Raw genomic sequence first — 7252 nt, forward strand, 5'->3', positions numbered from 1 at the left:
TTCAGAAGTTACCTATCTGAAGATATTGCTGGATTTTGCCAAGCAAAGGTTATGCAAACAGAGCTAGGGGCCTAAAGTCACTGGTGGTCAGCCAGTTAAATTCTTTAGATCCAAACTCCTGCCACAAGAGAATTTTAAGCTTTCCTGCTATGTGACAAGGAGGAACATTAATCTGCCAGAGCAGCTCAGCTGTTTGCTCTTATAAATACATCAGTCTTCATAATAATGGAAAATCCAAGAGGCAGCTTTGCTGATTGAATTGAAAGTCAATGGAAATCAAGGAATTGTCCATGTTGAATTATTAAGTAACTATTTCTAAATTAAGCCTTCTGGATGAGCAGAAAACTGGACTGCAGCTTGCACAAATGTATGTTTTCCTCACTTCCCTATTAGGAGAAGTTACATTAAATGTATGCCAGCACATCAATCAAAAACTCCTAAACAGGTGTGTGAAATGACCATCCATCAAATGGCATCTTTGGCCACTCCACAGCAGAGTGATTTGGAACTTGTTCAAAGGATAATGCACAGGAAAATGGAGAGGCAATGTAGAACTCTTAGTTGAATTCAAAAGAGCATAGAAATTATAAATTGATGCTGGAACAGAGTCAGAAGATATACTTAGCAGTTTGCTTATTCTGATATATACTGCCAGTTTGATGTATGGAAGAAATAGTCCAGGCATGTATCTAAAGGACCTACTTAAAAAAATAAATTTAGAGTTTCCTAATCCCCCACACCATTCTTCTCCATTGATGTCTTAGTTTAGTATGGAAAAATTTTATAATCATTAAGCCAGTACTAACTGCCTATTATTATTTACTAACGTCTATATTTTATTTATGTTTTGTTAGTTTTTACTTACTGTCCCTTCTCTGTTCCAGGATACTTTATTTCAGTTAGTTAATCATGTCCCTTTAAGCTTCTTTTGACTGTGGCAGTCTCTCAGATTGTGCATGTTTTTGATACCTTGGCAGTTTTGTAGAGTACTAATAGTGAGGTGTTTGGGAGGACATCTCTCAATTGGGATTTTTCATGATTAGAATGTTCTAATTTTTTGAGGATGACTATAGGGATAAAGTGCTGTCCTCATCATGTGCATCAGTGATGCATGCTAGCATTATGACTTACTAAAGATGGTGACCTTTGATCACCTGAGTGAATGTCCAACACTTTATGGATCATTTAAGTCTCATCTCCTATGTATCTGTAACCTCACAGTCCAATGAGAATTCCAGCTCTTACTATCCATCATTATCTAATTGTTACAGCTCCAGTTTGCATGCAGGTCATTTCATAGACCCATCACCATGTGGTAAACAACTTTATCATCTAGAATATTGTACACACATAGATGTGTTTTGCCTTAGTTTGATAGACTCTACTGATTTTGACTTAGTTTATCATCTTCACTCTTCCAATAAGGTTATTACTTATACTAGTTATATACTTAGATTTCATTGTCACATTTGATTTTTGTCTTGCCCTTTCCTGACCCCCTGAATGACTTCCCTGAAAGCTGTTTGTCTGTTCTTAGTTTTGAAAAATTCTATGGTAGGAGTTCATCATTATAGTATCATGCAAAATAGTTTCACTGTCCTAGTAGTTGGACACCAATAATTGGGTACTACAACAACTTGGATTAGAGCTCCAGTTCAGTCCCTTCCCCTCCCCACTAAGCCCTGATAGCCACGAATCTCTTAAACATTAGTATAGTTTTTCTTTTTAGAGTGTCATATCTGGATGTGTCCAATATATATTCTGAAAGATCACTTATTTTTTAAATCTCATATTATGCATTTACTACTAATCTGTGTCTTTTATGTGGCTTAATAACTCATTACTTTTTAAAATTTTACTAGTAGGATAGAATTTCATTGTGGAACTGTATCAAAATTTATTCATCTGTTGAAAATTACCTGGTACTACAACATGGTTGAAATGGGAACAAATTATGTTAAATTAAATAAACCAGATGGAGAAAAAAATGTTTACTAAATAATTTTATCACAGGTGAGCTCTAGGGAGAAATACAAGAGAAATCATAATAGACTGGTCTTGGGAAATTGCATAGTGTTTCATGCAGTACACTGTGCAGCAGACATTCATTCCTGAGGTTTGAAGGTCACAGAGGTTAAATCCCAGGCACCACCACAAACCAGAGCTGAGTAGTTCTCTGGTAAAAAGACAAACAAAACAAAACAACACCAAGAGCCTAATGGAATGAACTGCAGTCTCTTGCAGCAGTCAAGAGGTTCACTGGGGTGAGTTTAGGAGAGCAGGTAAGATTTTGGGGATTCAGTATCCTGAAGTGGAGGAGGATGGCGGTTTTGTGGAGGGGGAGTTATGCTGGCACCCATCTTGGGAAGAAATGGAACTGGCCACCTCTGACAAGCCTGTAAATCAACATTTCCTCGGTATAAAGTCACTCCATTTTAGTGGTTGGAGGAATTCTAAAAAGCAAAAATAGATAGGGGAGGGAAGCAAGCTAGTTCACCTGGATAGTTAGTGTACCTGCTTTATTATATGTGCAGACCTGATTTGAGCCTAGCCCTCTCTGGTGCTCTCATGTTTTTTAAAATGTTTTTATTATCTTTATTTATTATTGGATAGAGACAGCCAGAAATCTAGAGGGAAGAGGAAGATAGAGAGGGAGAGAGATAGAGAGACACCTGTAGCCCTGCTTCAACACTCATGAAATTTCCCCCTGCAGGTGGGGACTGGGGGCTCAAACCTGGGTCCTTGTGCACTGTAACACATATACTCAACCAAGTGAGCCACGACCTGGTCCCCAGTGATCACATGTTTTTCCCTCTCTCCCTCTCCCTCTGTCTCTGTCTCTCTCTGAAAAAAAAAAAATAGAGCTTTTGGGGATTAGGTAGTAGAGCAGCAGATTAAGTGTATACATGGCACAAAGCCCAAGGACCAGTGTAAGGATCCCAGTTCAAGCCCCTGGCTCCCCACCTGCACAGGCAGGTGAAGCAGGTCTGCAGGTGTCTATCTTTATCTCCTCCTCTCTATCTTCCCCTCCTCTCTCCATTTCTCTCTGTCCTATCCAACAACAATAACATCAGTAACAACAACAATAACAGTAATAACCACAACAATGACAAAACAACAAGAGCAACAAAAAGAGGGGCAAAAAGTCTCTAGGAGCAGTGGATTCGTGATGCAGGCACCAAGTCCCAGCAATAATCCTGGAGGCAAAATAATAATAATAATAAAATTATAATGATAATAATAGACCCTTTAAGCTCTGGGTGATGGCAAGTTGGCAGGGGAGATGGGAGAAGACTGATTGCTTCTAGTGTTGGATGGTTATAACAAAAGTGAATATAAACAGTTATGTGTAGGTTTTTATGTGGACATTTGGCTTCAGATCAGTTCAGCAAATTTGAAGGTGTGATTGTTGGATTTTCTGTTAAAAGTTTGCCTCACTTTGTGAGAAGCTTTCAAACTACCTTCCAAAATGCTTTGCTTGTCCACCAGCAGTAAATGGGATTTCCTGTTTCACAGCATTCTTACCAGCCATTGGTACTATTTTTTTTTCTTTAGTCATCCTTATACATGTGTAGTGGTATCTCATTGTTTTAATTTACATTTCCCTGATGACCAATCATGTTACACATCTTTTCATATATTTATTAAAAAGGGGTCTTTTGTAGGCTCTAGCCATCGCTTTATCTCCTGGACCAGTATAACATTGCTGTAATAAGTAAAGTTTTAATGATGTGTGTAGCTAAGTGCCAGTTAAACAAATGTTACTTTTTGTTAGTATGTCGGTATTGATCCATATTAAATATGAAGGGAACAGATCAGGAATAGCTATAAGACCAATAACACACACACACACACACACACACACACACACACACACACACACACACACACACACACACACACACACACATTGAGAGATTGTGGAAATGTAGAAATAAACTTGTTTTGCTTTTGGTTTCTCTGTTGAAATCATGGTTAAGTATTATGTGTTATCAGCAAATGTATCACCTTAGGTGGTAATTAGACTATGATTTACAGCTAGCAGAAAAGAAACTGCATCCATGCATCTAGCATACTGCCTGTCCATCCACCTCACTTAGAAAATAATTGAATACCTACTGTGGTCAAGATGCTGTGTTAATGCTTAGTTTGCAAGCAAGAAATAGATAATCTAAACAATAAAAATGCTTTTATAATTTACAAAAACAAAAAAGGGTATTTTATTTTAAGACCTCCCTCAACAAACCCCTTAACTGATTTGTAGTGGCTTTTCCTTTGCTTGCAGGTTGTTAGTATTCAATCTAAACAACTAGAAGGTGGCAAAAGGGAATTTTCAAATGGAAATTTTCACTTGTAAGATTTTAAAATGGCTGAAAATTGTTCTGACATTACTACAAAATGTATATCTGGGAGATGGGAGTGTCCTTGCAGACAATGAACCTATTATTTGCATGAATATGTAAGTGAAGTTGATTTAGGTTCCAGCTTTTATTAAACATTTTAAGTAAAGAGTATGACTTTTCAACGACTTCCTTCAAATGTTTTATATATCTCTGTCCTACCTCTAGTTACCCTTTTTCCTCTGGTTAAAGGGCACTGGACAATTACAGGGGCCACTTCATAGACTCTCAGTGCTTCTGGCTTTAATATTCTCTGCTAGATTCACAGAACTCTTTTACAGATGCTCAGCATTCAATCCTGAAGGCTCCACTTCATCATCAGGTAATTAGTATTTTCATTAACTTGCTTATTGTCAAGGAAAATGAGCCTTGATCATCTAATTTTTCCTCAATGAGTTGAATATTGTAATATATCTATAATTAATGTGCTTTATGCCACAAACGTGTAATGGAGTGGAAATCTGAGGCTGCTCCCAGCAGTCACTGTCAGTAAATGTTTGATGAATAAACAGAGACTTTCTAATGGGAAATGGTGGTGACTTTTATAAGCAGACACAATAAAGACTTTATTAACATACTTAAGAAGCATTCTGGGAAATAGAATTGAATGCATTATTACTGTAGGACCCTTTTGTGAAAAGTAAATTTTACTATCCCCATAACAAATGTTTACTTATTTGATGCAAGTTGTAGCATCACTATCTTATGGTGTATTCTACAATTTAATACAACAAAGTTTAATTTAGTTGCATATTCCTTATGAGTCAGGGGTTTTGGGGGAAAAGTACCAATGATTCTGTTGGTCATTTGCAAACCTAGTTTACATGAAAAGGAAATTATGTACTTATTTATAGATTTCAAAGCCAAATTCCAGAGCATTCATGTTAGATAAAAAATAGAGGAAGTATGTGTATGTGTTTAGTTCCATATAGACTACATAGAACACAGAAAAGTAGTGGAGTTTTCAGTGTATCTCACAAGGCAAATATATTAAGCTTTAGAATATATATCCATAAACCCTAATGTGGAATCTAGAATATTGTGGATTTCATTGTATCATCATTTTATTTGCCTTCAGAACAATGTAAAACATTGACTTAAGATTTGCTTTTTCCTCATTATTTACTAAACAGAATTGGGTGGACAGAATCTCATATTCTGCTTTCATACTCTGCCCTCAGTCAGAATATGAGCCATTGGAGTAGGAAGAAGGTAAGTGGTTTTTCTCATAACTTTAAAGCTGGAATGTGGGAGCAGGGGAATGAGAACCTGGGTGACCTCATTTTTCTCATTGCCCACTCTACACTAGGCATGGATTACTGAATGCTTCCATCACCATCAATTGAATAGTGCTCATCAAGCTGCCCTTTGACAACCTACATCTCACATGGACAAAAAAGTGTCATTTTCATGTCTTCCCTAGCTTCACCCAACTCTGTTTGTAAACAACCTGTGGAAATGAAGAGCAGAAAAAAAAAATCAATTTGGCAGAGTGTAGCATAGAGTAATATTTTAGTTGTGTTAAAAATAAAGATAATCTGTCTTCTACATAGTAGAGAAAATCTAATTCCCCAAATGAAAACTGGATCATGTCAACTCATTGCTCAAATTCTAGTGGCTTCTTGGTGTTCTTGGTTTATGCTTTTAGTTTAAAGATAACTTTTACAAGACCTATTGATTTGTGAAAGTTGAGTATCATGTTCTTCTTTTTTCCTTTTTCCGTGATATTCTTCAGCTAGTTCCTACTTATCCTCTTTCTAGAATTTGATTTTTTCCTTCCTTCCTTCTTTCCTTCCTATCTTTCTTTCTCTCTTTTTTTCTTCCTTTTTAATTTCTTTATTAGGGGATTAATGGTTTATAGTCAACAGTAAAACATAGTAGTTTGTACATGTGTATCATTTCTCAGTTTTCCACATAACAATTCAACACCCACTAGTTCCTCCTCTGCCTTTATGTTCCAGGACCTGAGCCCTCTCCACCCCCCACCCCAGAGTCTTTTACTTTGGTGCAATACACCAACTCCAGTCCAAGTTCTGCTTTGTGTTCTCCCTTCTGTTCTTATTTTTCAACTTCTATGAATGAGATCATCCCATATTATTCCTTCTCTTTCTGGCTGATCTCACTTAACATGATTCCTTCAAGCTCCATCCCAGATGAGGTAAAGAAGGCAAATTCATCATTTTTAATGGCTGAGTAGTATTCATTGTGTATATATACCACAACATACTCAGCTACTCATCTATTGTTGGACACCTGGGTTGCTTCCAGTTTTTGACTACTACAAGTTGTACTGCTATGAACATAAATCTACATAGATCTTTTTGGATGGTTGTGTTTGGTTCCTTAAGATATATTACCCAGGAGAGGAATTGCAGGGTCAAAGGGTAGGTTTACTTCTAGCCTTCTGAGAGTTCTCCAGACTGCTTCCACAGGGGTTGGACCAGTTTATATTCCCACCAGCAGTGCAGGAGGGTTCCTTTGTCCCCACAACCTCTACAGCATTTGTTGCTGCTACCTTTTCTGATGTGTGACATTCTTAGAGGAGTGAAGTGGTATCTCATGGTTGTCTTTATTTGCATTTTCTACCAATCAATGATCTGGAGCATTTTTTCATAAGTTTGTTGGCCTTTTGGATCTCTTCTGTGGTGAATATTCTTGTGTTTAGTGCTATGTGCGCTTAACCTGGTGTGCTACAGCCTGGCCCCCAGTTTTGAATGAGTTTTTTTTTTTTTTTTTTTTTTTTGCTGAGTTTGGTGAGCTCTTTATATATTTTGGTTATTAGCCTCTTGTTTGATGTAAGGCATATAAAGATCTTCTCCCATTCTGTAAGGGGGATCTTTGGTTGGCGGTAT

The 7252-nt window shown here is 37.1% G+C and overlaps 1 long non-coding RNA gene across 1 annotated transcript; it reads left to right on the forward strand.

Moving 5' to 3' along the window:
* The first annotated feature begins 4582 nt into the window (after positions 1-4582).
* LOC132538722 (uncharacterized) lies at positions 4583-5872 on the forward strand. The gene is made up of 3 exons (XR_009550078.1): positions 4583-4722; positions 5534-5612; positions 5710-5872. It is a non-coding gene; the product is annotated as an uncharacterized LOC132538722 (long non-coding RNA).
* Positions 5873-7252: the final 1380 nt, after the last annotated feature.

This window comes from Erinaceus europaeus, chromosome 5, assembly GCF_950295315.1.
Source record: "Erinaceus europaeus chromosome 5, mEriEur2.1, whole genome shotgun sequence".
NCBI classification, from domain to species: Eukaryota; Metazoa; Chordata; class Mammalia; order Eulipotyphla; family Erinaceidae; genus Erinaceus; species Erinaceus europaeus.